The 18,204-nt window shown below is 38.2% G+C and overlaps 1 long non-coding RNA gene across 1 annotated transcript; it reads left to right on the forward strand.

The window, feature by feature from the left end:
- The first annotated feature begins 14,988 nt into the window (after positions 1-14,988).
- LOC141627178 (uncharacterized) lies at positions 14,989-16,182 on the forward strand. The gene is made up of 3 exons (XR_012536732.1): positions 14,989-15,090; positions 15,227-15,306; positions 16,106-16,182. It is a non-coding gene; the product is annotated as an uncharacterized LOC141627178 (long non-coding RNA).
- The last annotated feature ends 2,022 nt before the right edge of the window (positions 16,183-18,204 follow it).

Raw genomic sequence — 18,204 nt, forward strand, 5'->3', positions numbered from 1 at the left:
CAAAGCAAAATAGATAACAGTGGATTAATAGTAGAATGACAAAGTGCGGTAATAAAATAACAAAGGAATAACAAAGACACTAACAAGTTGAGAATAAATGACGGTGAAGTTGTAGTAGAATAACAAAGTAGCATAACGGTGGAGTAAGGTTGGAAGGAAATATTAGAGTGAGTGGAATGACGAGTAGGAAAACCGAGGAATAACAAAGTGGAATAATCGTAAAATAATAGCAGTAGAACAACTAATGCTTAAAGACAATAATGAGAATAACATTTTAGAATGATTCGTTTTAAAACAATCAAACAGGTGCTTACGTCGACCGCTGCGGACTGTACTTGCTCATCCGTAAGAATATCATCGGTAGATCCAAAGACAAGACATCGACGCGTTGAGTACGTTGACCGAGCCAACGATGTTTGGACGAGACAACGGGAAAGCAACGTCGAACGCTCCCGGTGCCCAGAGCACCAAAGCCACCGCCTCACTCGCAACCTCTCATTGAAAGACTTAAAATCCCAATGTTTAATGAGCGGCAGCTCATTATTCACCTAATCACCGCTAAAGAAATAACGGTGAAAATAGGTGATAGCCAACAACACTACACTACAACGAATATTTTTCCTCCCGATAAGGGCTTCACGCACAGAAATCACCAAGTCTGAGAAGACAAACTGACACCAATTAACTTCCTTGATCCTAGAAACATCTTCCACGGCGCTTAGAAGTCTAAGATCAAGCACATAACCCGACACAGGAGCAAGGAAACACGACATGGCAAGCAGAACAAAAGTCTTCTTAAACTCATCGTCCGCAACCAAAGACTCTAGCAGGGTCTCCTGAACTTTGTTAAGTGGTATCCCACTTTTGTTATTGGCGATACCATACTTCTCATGCCAAGCACGCTTCAAAGCTTCTCCATCAGCGTCTGCAGAACCAGGTAACCCACTAATAACCAAATCCACTTTCGGACCAGAATTTGGTAAACCAAACACATCGTGCACATCATCTGCAGTCAACTCGAACTTCTCCGTTTCAGATATTTCAAAATACTTCCCACTCCTAAAATCATATATAAACTCCCGGAACATGGTATGGGGGAGGAAAAAAGCTTCAACTCAAGTAAACCCCCGAATCCCATTTCCCTAACAGCCTCCTTCTGCTCCTTGGTGAGGGCTTCAATAACTTTGAAAAAAAAAACCGGCCGACAGCAGCTAACAAATGGATCGGCACTGTGCACACAAAGGGGAAAAAATATACAATGCATTAAAACATTTAAGATAACATAAGCAAAAGCAGCAGAATAATAGCAAAATAACAGGAGAGCATCAAAAATAACACGAAAAGTAACATATTAATAGCAAAATAGCAGCAAAATAAAAGTAGAATAACAGTAGTACATACAGTGGGTTATTTCCTGCAGCAACTCCAGCCTGAGGTTGGTTGCTACTTACCACAATTCCCTTCTCATGCTTAACTTTGCCAGCCAAATTACTACTAGTCTTTGGTGGACTAGACGACAACTTCGCAAGTTGGGTCTCGGCCTTTCGTTTGGTTTTTTTAGTGGGTGGTTCGGTTGTACATATTTCCTGACTACGAGTACTCCTTCTCTGAGAAGCAGTGCTCTTTGATGGAGATGTGACACGGGATTTGGATGGAGACGGACCAGGAGAATTTGATGATGACGGTTGAGTGGACATTGAAGAAGCGGTGGATTTGACTCTTAACTTCATTTTCTGCTGTACTATCCAGAAAATAAAGATAAGGATCACTTTCGATGATAAATAGGTATTCAACTAGACTTTTTAAATAATGACGCCAGAATGAGAGTACCGTAACAGCAGAATAATAGAACACTAACAATTAGTAAAACTAATAACAGCAGTGAAAACACAAAAAGAACATGATGGAAGTGTAAACAAAAACACGAAAGAGAATCAAAAGAAAAGCCTCTTTGAATAAAGAGTCAAAGACAGTTTTAAAATTACATACGGCCTACATAAGCCTTCATAAAAAACAAAATAACGTACTAAATTACAGCCAGAGACGGTTTCGAATTACATAAAATCCAAAATACATTCTATCCAAGAAAGAACCAAAATGTACTTCCAAAAATACAAGACATAACGTAAAAAGTCAGTCAACGTCAACAACATCGACTGACTTGTAATACAATTCGTGAGCAAGATCATAAGCAGCAGGATAATCCCTGAGTGAGTCAAAGTACTCGTGAATTAGCCTCGATCCGTTCGATACTGAGTCCATTAAGGATCTTGTCATAATCGTATATATCGGCAAGCATGCAACACCGCTTTCTTTGGCTCACTTGCAAGCATATAGCACTTGCATCGTTTGGAAACTTTGTCGAGCCCCTTGACAAAATCTTAAAACCTTGACTGTGACTTGTTGTTAGAACTTTCATATATTCGGCGTGAACACCGGGCGCACTTTTATAAAATAGGAACATTTGTGACCATTTCTTACAAACAAGAGACATATTGCTATTGTCCAAAGTAGTCTCTACAAAATCGAAAACTCTTTCCATTAGGTCCTGGCTATTTAAAACTGCCGACATTGATTGATTACGACGACGAACTCGTACATTAACTTCAAAGGACTTCTCACTCTTATCTTCCAATAACCAACCCAATTTATTTTTCTTTTCAGTAGCGAACTCTCTAGCAAATAACAATTTATCTTCATTCACTATATTTATTGCCCATCCCTCACAAACTAAGTCCATTAGTGATGCTGAAACCTACAAACAAACAAAGACAAACAAACAAAACCACTAGAATAACAGCAGAATAACAGAAAAAGAATAACAGAAAATTAAACACAGGAAAAACACTACAATGACAGCAAGAGTAACGCTGCAATGACACCATAGGACCAGTATAACAGCGGAATAACAGAAGTACTGAAAAGTGAAGACAAGACGAACAAACACAAAAACCCTAGAAAAACACATTAAACAATTAAAACATGACAAATAACTTGACAACAAACTAAGCGATAGAATAACAGCGGAATAACACAAAAACTAAAGTCTGTAGAGAACAATAGTAAAGTTCTCAACACAACGCGTCACATAGAACATGCGAATCACTTCAAAACTATAGAAAATCGAGAAACGACTAAGAACATGCAAATCGTTCAGGAAAAAAATCGAAACTCAAAAATGCAGCATAATATTACAATGAAAAAACTGCATAAACGCAATAACGACATTAAAGTACTCGATTAAGTAAACCTAGCGATAATTACACTGAAAAACGAATAAAAAAGCATACAAAAGCATGAAATAAAAAAAATAACAAAATAAAAGAGAAAAATGACATGAAATTACCTTCAATAGGAAGGAAGATGATGAACGGCGAAGAGAAAACGGGAGAAAAAGCGAAGGAGACGAACAGTTGAAGAAGAATAACACAATAATAATAGTAGATAGAGGAACGCTTGCAGTTGTGATGATTATATAAACGGTTTGCAGTAATGTGGAATATTAATTAGAGAGAGAAACAGTTAGAAGGTAAATGAGGGAAAGAAGAGAGAGAGAGAGAGAGAGAGAGAGAGAGAAAAGAAAAAAAAAAAAAAGAGAAAATAAACTAAATAACAATGCTTTTATATGACAACTAAGATTAATCTTGGCCACTCATCTCTAATTTAAACTAATGACTGAGATTCACCCAACTCACAACTCACCATAAGAACCAAAAACACCAAATCCAATCTCTCTCTCTCTCTCTCTCTCTCTCTCTCTCTCTCTCTCTCTCTCTCTCTCTCTCTCTCCCCCTCTCTCTCTCTCTCTCTCTCTCTCTCTCTCTCTCTCTCTCTCTCTATATATATATATATATATATATATATATATATATATATATATATATATATATATATATATATATATATATATATATATATATATATATATATATAGAAGCGGGATGTCGTGAATTTGGTTCTTACGGTGAGTTGTGAGTTTGGAAAATCTCAGCCACTAGATTATATTAGAGATGAATGACCAAGATCTAATCTTACCTGTCATATAAAATCACTCTTATTTACTTATTTTCTCTTTTTTCTAGCGCTACTCTGTTTTTTTGCTTTAATTTTTTTATCTCCTTTTTCTTAACTCGTGTTATTATGCTTTTTTTTTTACAACTTTGATTTTTTTTTTCCTCTCATGCTTTTCTCTAATTTTCTCATTATGTTACCTTTTTTCTTTTTCTTTTTCTTTTTGTACCAGATTTTTTTTTTACTTGAATTTTTTTTACTGTTATTTTTTTACCTCGTGTTATTATACTGTTATAGTGCTTTTTTTTACTTTGATTTTTTAACGACTTTGATTTTTTTTTCTCTTTTTTTTACCACATGTTATTGTGCTGTTATTGTTGTTCCGCTGTTATTGTGATGTTATTCTGCTGTTACTTTGAATTTTTTTACGACTTTGATTTTTTTTTTACCACGTGTTATTGTGCTGTTATTCTACTGTTATGCTGCTGTTATTGTGATGTTATTCCGGTGTCACTTTGATTTTTTTACTACTTTGATTTTTTTACTCTTATTTTTTACCGCGTGTTATTGTGCTGTTACTATGGTGTTATTTCGGTGCCACTTTGATTTTTTTTACGACTTTGATTTTTTTTCTTTTTTTTTACCACGTGTTATTGTGCTGTTATTCTACTGTTATTCTGCTGTTACTGTGATGTTATTCCGGTGTCACTTTAATTTTTTTACTACTTTGATTTTTTTACTCTTTTTTTTACCGCGTGTTATTGTGCTGTTATTCTTGGTGTTATTGTGATGTTATTCCGGTGCCACTTTGATTTTTTTTTACGACTTTGATTGTTTTTTTTTACCACATGTTATTGTGCTGTTATTCTACTGTTATTCTGCTGTTATTGTGGTGTTATTTCGGTGTCACTTTGATTTTTTTTACTACTTAACTCTTTTTTACTGAATTCTCACAAAAGACCTACTCCCTACCAATTTGAGCGTTATTTACCCGTTAATAATTGAAAACTTACGATTTTCTTTAACCTTTTCTTTAGTAATCATGACAAACCCCGTTAATCAAACTCTTCAATATCCCACAAATTCTCTGAAACGCTTCTTTGAAAAATAATTAAATGACTCGCTTAAATTGCGTTATTTAATTCCGAAATTAATATTACCTCTCAATTCCTCAACTTATCTTATACTCCATGTGAGCTGGAGTCACTTATTTCAGTGCTAAATTTTTACGAAAATCATTTTTTTTTTGTAGGTTATTTACGCTAAAATTGAAGATTGGAAGGATTTGCCTTCTTTTTATCCATCATCTTTAGTTTAATTTATTTTTATTTTCCCTGTTTCTTTTGGTTTTTTATTTGGCTCACATAATACTCTTTTGATCTTAATCTTGCTTTTTGTTATTAATAAGTTTGTATTTGATTTGATTTTGAATTCCTTACTTTTATTCTGTTTTCTTATTCCACTTTTTTTGTCTTTGTAGGTTTCGATGAACAAAGCATCTTGCTTGTGACGGGCTAATCCCGTCACAAGCTGAAGACCTCTCACAAAAAGGGAGAGGGGACAAGGTGGGGCACCTCCATGTGCTCCCCTACTCACCTCTCATGGGTATTTTGTGAGAGAAAACGGTATCCGTCACAAGCTTGTGACGGATATCGCCGTCTTCAATGAGATTTTGTGTTCGATGAATTGGTGCCTAGAAATCAAAGATAAGAGCAAGCCGCAAGCGTAAGGTATTCCGTTATATATATTTGATCGGACTTTGTTAGTTCTATTTTCAACTTTGTATAGGCTTTTTCTCTCGAAATTTCTATTTTGTTGCTTACATTTCCCGCTTCATGCTCTGTTGTGGCCATTGTCTTTTTGAATACCAGATTAGATTGAACATTTTAGAGCAGGTTGGAGAGTTTTTAGTGAATGGCGAGCCAGTAGCATCAACGCGGCACTGAAACCACCAAACGCATCAACAACTCGTCCCACTGCCTCCTCCCTCAATTCGACTACGAGGAACAACCACCACCGCTGCCGGATATGCTAATCTCCACCGCCGGATATCCGACATCATCGTTCCTCAATTCAACTACCGAATTGGTGAAATCGAGATGATATGTTACAACACCGAATTGGTGAAATTGATACAATATTGATATTACAATTTTTTTTTGCATTAATTTCTAGGTTTTAATCCTAATTTTTCCAGTGATATGTTTTTCTTTTTTCGTATCGGCCAATTAACCAGCAAATTGCATGGTTTAATCGCATGATTTGTGTTTTGTTGGTTGTAGAGAGAAGTTAAGAGAGAGGTGTGTACTTGACTAGTTCATTGGATTGCAAGACGTCAGTGTTGGGCTTTTGCCTTTTATTATTATTAGATTAGATTCAATCTCAGCCTTCTATTTTCTTTGATCTAGTGGCTGAGATTTTCCAAACTCACAACTCACCGTAAGAACCAAACTTACGAGATCCCGCATATATATATATATATACATATATATATGCGGGATATCCTGAGTTTGGTTCTTATGGTGAGTTTGTGCTCATAAATTTAGACCATTAGATTAAACCATTAGATTTTATCTCACCTACGGCATCTAAAAAGAACTTCGCTCCCGAAATAGAAACGACTCTTTCCCTTTCTCTAACTTTCAATCTCGTACTTCTCAACAAGAAAACCCCAAATTTGCAAGTCACGAACTTTAAATATTCTGCAAATTAATCAACACAGAATAATCATGGATCAAGTTAAATCTTTGAAATCTCCCTAAATCGATTCTATTACCGTTTTCGAAGTTAAAAATTGATGCCTTAATCGATCATCCAATTATAAATTAGGTTTACAACCTTTAATGGTTTCTCTTCGTCCCTTCAATCTCGCTCCTGTATTTATTTACTCTATACCCTTCAGTTTACTCCATTGAGCCTCGCTTTGGACCATGACTTGGCTCGATAGTCGGTGTTGAGGTTGTGATCGACGATGTGAGACAAGGGTCAGTAGTAGTCAAATTGGTGGCAGCTGGGCGAATTGAGCTGGAGTCGTAACTGTTGTATGGCAATTCTGGGCTGCTGGAAATGAGATCGACATGATGGATTTCGCCTGATTTCAGTCGGAAGTTGACGGCGGTTAGCGAACGCACATGTGATGGTGGCTGTCTGAGATGAAATTGGTGAAGTGGACTCGGAATTGCAGGTTGGTAGCTGATTGGTGAGCTTGTCGGGGACGTGCGCTGTTGTTGTGTGACGATGACGAGGTGATGAGGGTATGGTGGATATTTGGGAGGAATAACAATGAAGCAAAAAGTCATAGTGATAGTACTATTATAATTTTTTTCGCTCCCATACATGTATCAGTTTTGCTCGATTTTAAACAAAATTCTGTGACAATGCTACTTGCCAGAAATGTATCTGTTCTAACTTCTGTTGTTATGTTCTTTTTCTCGAAACCAAGCCCCTTTCACCCCTCACCCCTTTTCTTCTTTTATTAAAGAGAGTTGAGCTGTCTACCCTACCTACTAATTGCTCTGTTTCATTATAGCAGTTTTCTAAGGGTGTGTTTGGATTGAGAGAATTAGAGGGAAAGGGAGGGGAGGGAAAGGGGGGGGTTTAATTTCCTTTGTTTGGTTACAATATTTGGAAGGAGGGAAATGGAAGGGGAGGGGAATGAGAGGATTTAATTTCCCTCCTTTAGACCAAAATAAAATCTTTTCATCATTGGCAAGATTTGGAAGGAAAACTTTTTTTTGACTCTCCTTTCATCATCATCCTCCATCCACTCTACCATCTCCCTCTTCCTCCCCTTCCATCACCCTATCATCATTTTTGTTATCCAAACAACCATAATTTATTTTCCCTCCCCTCCCCTCCCTTACCTTTCCTTCCCCTCACTCCCCCTCCCCTCCCTTTCCCTCCTAAAATGGTATCCAAACACACCCTAAATCTTTCGAAAATCCAACTGTTTATGCTTTTGTTTGAAGGTTACATTGGGTTATCATAGGTGTTATGCTTTTATTAGTTTTCAGCAATTTTCCTTCTTAATTGTTTACAGTATTTAGGATTAATGTTCCATTGCCTTTCTAAACGTAGGGGTGCAATATGTAGGCCTCAATTATCTGTAAAAGAAACCAATAGTCTAGATGTGTCCATGGCTTCATGCATACATGACTGTGTGAAGCAGCTTTAGATAATCTTAACATGGTACTTCACCATTTATCTAGCATCTTTAGTTGTAGCGGTAGTATTTGTGCCACAAATAAATACACCTGATCGTTTAAAGATTTTATTAATACATCTAATGTCTACTCTGTTAGGAATATTACTTGATAGATTTTATTCATTGTAATTATCTAGTAAATATTCTTCATATTATTGTTTTCCTAACTTAGTTAGTTTGTTCCTATTTTGTAGTTAGATTTTATTCATTGTATCTTTCTTGTTATTCTAGGGTTAGCTTCCATTAGCATTGTAATCCCATATAAATACTTGTATCTCCGTCATTAATAATATCAAGCAGTTCTCAAATCTTTCATGGTATCAGGAAAGTCGATCTAAACTCCACGACTTCCTCCGCGCTACTCCCGGCCTCACGCCACCTTCATTATGTCGAAAGAACTCACTATTCCAAACAAAAATGATCCTACTAACCCGCTTACCTTCCTCAACTTTACCAATTGCATCCAACTAAAGGATGCTCAAACGTATCGTCAATGGAAATTTCAAATCCGCTCCATTCTTAATGGTCTCGAACTGTTCTCGTATCTCGACGGCACACTCACTCCCCCGTCCAAAACTATTACCACCGAACCCACCCCTCCTGCCACCACGTCCACCATCTCACCCAACCCAGCCTACTCCACCTGGTACCGACAAGATCAACTCCTTATCGGTGCCCTAACCGGTACGTTGTCCTCGAGTGTTGCCTCCCTTATCACCGATGCCAAAACTTCTCGCGAAGCATGGAAAATTCTAGCCCGCACCTACGTTAATCCGTCTAGAGGACATATCCTCCAACTTAAGGCTCGCCTAGACTCTATTACCCATACCGACACCATCACCGACTACATCCATGCTATTAAAACCTGCTCCGACTCCCTTCGCCAACTAGGTAAACCCGTTGACCCCGAGGACATCACTGATAAAGTCCTCCGCGGCCTTGACCCCGAACTTTACAAATCCATTATTGATGCTGTACGCGCCCGTGACTCACCCATCACTCTCGATGACCTCCATGAGAAGCTTATTCAACATGAGCTCTCTCTCACCCACAAGAAATCCTCCACCACCACCACTGCCTTCCCCCCTCTGCCAACCCCGCCTACCCTCGTTACAACAACTCCAACAACAACTATCGCCATAACAACAACAACTACAACCAAAACAACAACAACAACAATAACTACCAACGCCAATCCTATACACCCCGCTCCTCCAACACCGACAACACCAACACCTCCCAAAAGAAACCCTACAAGGGTCGTTGTCACTACTGTGACATCGTTGGGCATGTCGCCTCCGATTGCCCTGATCTTAAACGTGACCATCCTACCATTGTCTTCCCTACCCGTAACCGCCCACCTCGTTCCCAAGCCCCACAAGCCAACTCCGCCACCTACCAACCCGCCCCTTCATCGAAACCCTGGCTAGTCGACACCGGTGCCTCCCACCACATTACCAACGACCTAAACACCCTTGCCCTACACTCCCCCTATGAAGGTCCCGATGACCTTGTCATTGGGGATGGGTCTTCTCTTCCGATCTCTCATATAGGTTCCTTTTCACTCACTTCTAACTCCTCTTCTTTATCCTTCACTAATGTTTTACATGTTCCGTCCATTTCCCGTAATTTATTTTCCGTTTCGCAATTTTGTTATGACAATAATGATGTTGCTTCTTTCTCACATGATTCTTTTGTTATTAAGGAAATCTCCACGGGGTCGATTCTCCTTCAAGGCCGTCGCACTAACGGCACCTACGAGTGGTGTCCAGTCTAACCCGCAACCCACCCCGCCATCTCCTCCAACACTCAACACTGGCACCACAAGCTCGGCCATCCGAATGAGGCCGCTCTCAAGATTTTAAATTCGCAATTTCAATTCCGTGTTTCCCATTTTTCTTCATGTCATGCGTGCTTAATTAATAAGAGCCACAAGCTCCCCTTTCATGTTTCCACTTTAAAATCTACTGCTCCCCTAGAATTAATTTATTCTGATGTTTGGTGTGCCCCTATTCCATCCCATGACTCCTACAATTATTATGTTATTTTTATTGACCACTTTACTCACTACATTTGGTTATACCCAATTAAACGAAAATCCGACACTATTACTGTCTTTACACAATTTCAAGCCATTGTCGAAAAATACTTCAATTTACCAATTAAAACCTTTTACTCCGACAATGGAGGTGAGTTCAAGAAACTCACTCCCTCCCTCCTCGACAATGGTGTCATGAACCTAACCTCACCTCCGCATACGCCCGAACATAACGGCTTTGCGGAGCGTCGCCATCGCCACATAGTTGAAACCGGCCTTTCACTTCTCAGCCACGCACGCATGCCCATCGCATATTGGTCTCACGCGTTCACCACGGCTGCCTATTTAATCAATCGACTCCCCACCGTTACTCTTCAAAACGACACTCCTTATCATCGCTTGTTCTCACAACATCCCAATTACAACAAACTCCGTTTCTTCGGTTGTCTGTGCTTCCCCTAGCTCCGTCCTTATACCCAACACAAGCTCGATCCCCGTTCCCTTCCTTGTGTTTTCCTAGGTTACTCTACCACCCAGTCCGCCTATCTTTGCCTCGACCCCACCACAAGCCGCATCTATGTCTCTCGCCATGTCCGCTTTGTAGAATCGGAATTCCCCTTCTCCAAGCTGTCACCCACGACCCCGATGACCCCTGAAACATGGTGTACGCTGACTCTCCCTCTCATTGGTCCATCCCCTACTCCACCCTCAACCTCGAACCCACCCGCTGATGCTCCTCCCTCACCCCCTCCCCAGCCTCGTCCCACGACCCAACCCTCCCCGACAACACCAGCTGCTGCCTCCCCCCACATCTCCCTCCTCCTCTCCTCCCCCCCCCCCCCCCACCACCACCACCTCCACCTCACCCTCATGCCACTCGTTTATCCCATAATATCCGCAAGCCAAACCCCAAGTACGTTAAAACTGCCAAAACAGCTATCGCCCTAGCCTCCCCTAGCCCTCACATCACGCCCAATACCGTCAAACAAGCGCTCGTCGATCCTCAATGGCGGGCTGCCATGATCGCTGAACACGACGCACTACTTAAGAATGGCACGTGGTCCTTAGTTCCCAAAGACGATAATCAAAACGTTGTTGGTTGTAAGTGGGTATTCCGAGTCAAATATAATCCGGATGGTACCCTCAAGCAACACAAGGCCCGCCTTGTCGCTAAAGGGTTTCATCAAAGACCGGGGATTGATTACTCCGAAACGTTTAGTCCCGTAGTCAAGCCTACAACGATTCGCCTAATTCTCTCTATTGCGGTCAATCAAGGTTGGCCCCTCCGACAAATTGATATAAATAACGCTTTTTTGCAGAGTTCTCTTTCGGATACGGTCTTCATGGCCCAACCTCCTGGGTTTGTAGACCCCGCCAAACCCGATCACGTTTGTAAGTTAGTTAAAGCCATCTACGGTTTAAAACAAGCCCCCCGGGCTTGGTACGTTGAGTTAAAAACTTATCTGTTAACCTATGGTTTTCGAAATTCTATCTCGGACTCGTCATTATTAATATACACTAATGGGTCAATTCATATTTATGTTTTAGTTTATGTCGATGACATCATTATTACCGGGTCGAGTCCACCTGAGATAGAACGGTTTGTCACTAGTATATCCTCTCGGTTCTCGCTCAAGGACCTCGACCCACTCTCTTATTTTTTAGGGATAGAAGTGACACCCACCTTATCCGGTCTTCACCTAAATCAGTCCAAATACTTATCCGACCTTTTAACACGATACAATATGGCCGATTCCCGCCCCGTGTCTACCCCGATGTCCACTAAAACCTTGCTTTGCAAAACAACCCGACAAACCCATCGAGGATGAGTCCAACTATAGAGCCATTGTTGGTAGTTTACAATACCTGTCTTTAACAAGACCTGACATTGCGTATCCTACCAACCGCCTAGCTCAGTTTATCACTCATCCCACCTCCGACCACTGGACGGCCCTTAAACGTTTACTCTGATATCTAAACGGTACATTGCATCACGGTATCCAACTCCACCGCGCCACTCCGTTGTGTCTTCATGCTTATTGTGATGCGGACCTTGGCGCTGACAATGTCGACTATGTTTCAACATCCGGGTTCATTGTCTATCTGGGACGTAATCCGGTCTCATGGTCGTTCAAGAAACAGCGAGCCCTCTCCCGGTCCTCCACCGAAGCTGAGTTTAGAGCCGTAGCCGACACGACAACCGAGGTGCTGTGGCTTCGCAATCTACTCTTGGAACTCGGCATCAAGGTCTCCACTGCCCCTGCCATTTATTCGGATAATCTTGGTGCCACATCCTACTCCGCTAATCCCATCTTTCATTCCCGTATGAAGCACCTTGCCCTGTCTTTTCATTTTGTCCGTGAACAGGTCCAGCTCGGTACCATTCGCGTTCGCCACATATCCGGCAATGATCAGCTTGCTGACGTACTTGCGAAGCCCCTTCCTAAAGCTCGGTTTCGTCTACTTGCTTCCAAGATTGGCCTATCTCTTAGACCGTCCATCTTGAGGGAGCCTGTTAAGAATATTACTTGATAGATTTTATTCATTGTAATTATCTAGTAAATATTCTTCATATTATTGTTTTCCTAACTTAGTTAGTTTGTTCCTATTTTGTAGTTAGATTTTATTCATTGTATCTTTCTTGTTATTCTAGGGTTAGCTTCCATTAGCATTGTAATCCCATATAAATACTTGTATCTCCTTCATTAATAATATCAAGCAGTTCTCAAATCTTTCATACTCTACTTCTGAAGTTCATGCCAGTGTAGCAGGATTGACCTATGCATTTATAATATTTTATGGTTGCTTAAGATGACGGAGTCGGTTCTCTGAGTTTTGGGATGCACGCCATTTCAGATCCTATGTTATGAAAGCAATAGTTATTGACACAATTGACGGTGCTTGTGCACTAGGAAAATTGGGGGTTTTATAAACTGGTATTGTATACTCCATATAAGAGATGTCGGAAACTATACGCTATTTTTAAGAGTGTAATTGGGAGTTACAGTTTTGATCTTATTTTGGGTTCATCTTAGGGGCCCACAAACAGCCAGTTTTGATTTTATAGAAGAATAGATAGTCATGTTCATTAGACATTTGGATTCGTCTTACTTTGCTACCCTCAATTTGATTTGTTTCAGATCTACCATTTTAATCTTATTTTGGATTCAGCTTACAAGCCCACAACTCAAATTTGTTAACACCGTAGTAACAACACAATAAAACCAGACCAACATCGGAAATAACACAATATCACTGAACTAACAACACAATAACACCAACAACACAATAACACCAGAACAACATCAGAATAACAACACAATAACAGCGGAGTAAAAACACAATAACATCATAATAACACTACGATAACACCGGGATAACTGTACAATAACACCAGAATAACACTAGAATAACAGTACAATAACATGAGAATAACAGGTGATATTTTAGTGTAACAAAAAAAAAGACAAAAAAAAATAACACTCGACTAACAAGTATTAACCAAAAAAAACTGGAATAATATGTGCTAACACAAAAAATAAAATAAATTAAAAGGTAACATAATGAGAAAACAAGAGAAGCATAAGAACATAAAAATAACACTGCAATAATACCACAATAACACTGCAATAACAGCACAATAACACGGGGAAAAAAAAGAGTAAAAAAATCAAAGTAGTAAAAAAAATCAAAGTGACACCGGAATAACATCACAATAACAGCAAAATAACACGTGGTAAAAAAAAGAGTGAAAAATCAAAGTAGGAAAAAATATCAAAGTGACCATTGGAATAACATCACAATAAAACCAGAATAACAACACAATAACATGTGGTAAAAAAAAGAGTAAAAAAATCATAGTAAAAAAAATCTAAGTGACACCGGATAACATCACAATAACAATAACAGTACAATAACACGTGATAAAAAAAATGAGAAAAAAAAATCAAAGTCGTAAAAAAAAAAGGCACAATAACACCAGAATAACAATAACAGCACAATAACACGTGGTAAAGAAAAAAGAAAAAAAAAACAAAGTCGTAAAAAAAAAAATCAAAGTAAAAAAAGAGTATAATAACAGCATAATAATACGAGGTAAAAAAAAGAGAGAAAAAAATTAAAGTAAAAAAAATCAAAGTAACACCAGAAAAATAAGTGGTAGAAAAAATAAAAATAAAAAAGGTAACATAATGAGAAAATTAGAGAAAAACATAAGAACTTAAGACTAACACTACAATAAGAGTGTGAGCACAAACTCACCATAAGAAACCAAACTCACAAGATCCCATATATATATATATATATATATATATATATATATATATATATATATACATATATATATATATACATATATATATATATACATATATATATATATACATATATATATATATATACATATATATATATATACATATATATATATATATATATATATATATATAGAGAGAGAGAGAGAGAGAGAGAGAGAGAGAGATTGAATCATGTGAGGCACCCTTCTTAGGGTGAGGCGGTTGGACACCTTCTAAACCGTCAGATCTAATAACTATAGACGCACTGAGATCTGCCACGTGTCCCTATTTAATCATACACTCAAAGCAAATGCCAGCCAACAACTTCATTTACGACATTTTACTCTCTCTCTCTCTACTCTCTCTCTCTCCATGTCTCTGTCTTTCACGCATTTACTCAACTCTCAACACTCAACAACTACCGTTTTCCGATTAACTTCGTTCATCATCGTCTGAATCACACGCAGTTCATCATCTGATATTTTGATCGCGATCGTCATCATCATCATCATCCCTGTTCGGTCGTCCTTTTTCGGATCTAGGTATGTGATATTCTCGTTCGTATCACTATTTTTCTTCATTTTCGATCAATTATTGTAGATCTACTATTTTCAGAAGCTTTTCAATCTACTATTTTTTTCGATAATGTATTACTAAATCATTTTCATTATAATGCAGGTTTTAATCATCCTCGAAGAATTATCCGATCAGTACGAACGCAACAAAATCAATTTCGGAGCATTTTCGATCTACTATTTGTATGTCCTGTTCGCTCTCTTCAATACTTACTTCGTCAATTTTTTTTATTAGGTTTTTCTCATTGTTCATTGCTTAATATGTTTCGTTTTTGTTAATATTGTGCTTTTTTGTTGTTGTTGTTGTGGTGCTCTGTTGATTCTGCAATGGCGACATAGTTCTGTGTTTGTGTATCATGAAACTTGGAGGCGATATTGTGAATATTGGTCTGATGTGTTGTTAAACCCGAGTTAATTTTGTGAATTTTGGAGTCGTTTTTGTGAATCTGGTGGAATATTTTGTGAATCTGGTGGAATATTTTGCGAATCATTCTCATTATAATGCAGGAAGTTAAACCTGTGTTTGTGTATCATGAAACTTGGAGGTGATATTGTGAATATTGGACTGATGTGTCGTTGTTAAACCCGAGTTAATTTTGTGAATCTTGGAGTCGTTTTTTGTGAAACGGTGGAATATTTTGTGAATCTGGTGGAATATTTTGCGAATCATTCTCATTATAATGCAGGAAGTCAAACCTGCCTCATGATTGTCATCTTTTTATGATGAGTTTATGTGAATGCTTGTCTGAAGCATAGACCTTATCTTGCGAAACCTATAGACCACTTTGTCCATAGTTGGTCATTTGTAAAACTTCATCTGAATGCTTTACCTTGTTTTGATATGGCTTTTAATCTTACTTATCTGGAATGTACTTATATGAAACATGACATTTTGTGTATGTGTATGAAATGTATTACTTATTATGTTTTAGTTATTTTCATTTATTTTTTATCGAACTGTTTTAGTTATTTATATGCCTAGGTCAATTGCTCATGTCTGCGTATACGTTGCCAACTATGGACACTTGGTGTACGGGTCGGGTAGTCGATATCTTTGAAGAGGCAAGTTTGAGCTCATTACATGGATATGCTATCTTTGGACAGCTTGCAATTGTAGGGACTATTATGGTCATTTGAAATATAGTTTAGTAGCTACATTCCCTATCACGCAAGGGTACACTTTTAAGTCTTACAAATGTGTTCTTAAGGTATTACTATGCTCAAACTCTGCCTCATCTGTACAATTCCTTGGGTTGTATTAAAACGGAATTTTAGGTTACCTTTCTTTCCATGTACTAGTAGAAAGAATATGTATCATAGATGAAGATGATAACGATGAAGATCAATCCCTACAAACAAGCCTTTCTCACGACCTATATTTTTTACGCCATATCCGACATTTGTGTTGCTCATTTAGCCCGGCCTTCTAGTTGTGATTGTTTCGGCTAAATGAGCAACACCAAATTGTGGGATATGGCGAACATATATGCCATGAGAAAGACTTGTTTTGGAGGGATCGATTATCTTCATCGTCCTCATCTTCATCTTTGATATATTTGCTTTCTTGTACATCTAAAGAAAGCTTGCCTACAATGCCCTTATAATACAACACAAGGAATTGTATCTGGCAGGCTGAATATGAGGACAAGAATACCTTATGAACACGGTTTGTAGGACTTAAAGTTGTACCCTTGCGTGTTAGGGATGTAGCTACTAAATTATATTTCAAATGAACCTATTATGTTTAGTTGTCGGTCGGTGTACTTAGGTCTATCACCGTTAGTATTTAATCTTACGTTTGTATACTTGCTAAGGCACCCTTGTATAAATATGTAATCAGTAGTTTTCTATTTCGGATGTTGTATCAACATAATGTATGAATACTATGTTCTATTAATCAAGTTTATTTTCCTTTTATTTTGTCAATCCTCGAGCATCTATCTTTCATAATAACTTCGAATACAACTTTCATAATAATTTAGTTGGCATGCACTTGATGAGATTCTCGTTCGTCTCTCGATCTTTGTAATGTTGATTCATAATTACGTGAATCGTATACTTGATTTTGTGAATCTTGGAGTAGTTGTTGTGAAACCTAGATCTGCCATTGTGAAACTTATTCATTTAGTTACTAACCTACTATGCGTTCCTATTATTATTTTTAGTGAATTATGGAGTCTTGGTGCAAAGGGTGTGTCGTTAATGCTTTTGAAGAAGACGAATCGTCATTTCGTGCAGCTTATGTCTGTCAAAAACAAAACGCAATCAGTTTGTCTTTTAAGGAAGCGATTTGGCGAAGTTAAATTATCTTCCCTCGCTATCACTCACAACATTCTGTTTTCAATATTCAAGGAGTTATGCATAATATATTTTCTAAACTTGATGCCTTTGAAGACAAGGCAAATATGGCTATTGTGTGTCGGAATTGGTCTCAGTTATTTCTTATTCATCCCAATGCTCCCGGTGTAACCGCTGCATATTGGCTTTCTCTTGAAATCAACCAAGTGGAGGGTATTCTAATTATTCATAGGGGTGCTAACCTAATATTCCAAACGTGCAAATGTTTTCGACCGATAATATGTCGCCTAAATTCATCCTTCATTTTCACCAATATAACCATCCAAGTGCCATGAACCTTCTGAATGCTATTGATCGCGCTACAATTTATGAGAACTTACGTTCTTTACCTCCAGTGATGTCTCTTCGAACGAGCCACCGCAATTGCTATTTGTCAACTTATTACGCAATTGTATAGACGCATGTTCTATTGATTTACCTTCTATTATGGACCTATAGCCTACATTTGTATCCCTTTTCCTAAAATACTATCTTTGTAATTTTCGGCATTGAACTTGCTATCTTGTTTGCCGTGTTCTATTGTCGATAGTTTATAAATATAATGTATGACTACTATGTTTTATTAATGAAGTTTGCTTTGTGTTCTTTGTTTTTTGTGAATCCTTGCGTTCCCTATTGTTTCATAATAACTTCAAATGACAATTTCAATAATAACTTCAATAATAACTTCATGCCCCGTTGACATTTAGGCCCCCTCGTTAACCCCGTCCCCCAAAAAGGGTT

The sequence above is a fragment of the Silene latifolia genome, chromosome Y (assembly GCF_048544455.1).
Source record: "Silene latifolia isolate original U9 population chromosome Y, ASM4854445v1, whole genome shotgun sequence".
NCBI classification, from domain to species: Eukaryota; Viridiplantae; Streptophyta; class Magnoliopsida; order Caryophyllales; family Caryophyllaceae; genus Silene; species Silene latifolia.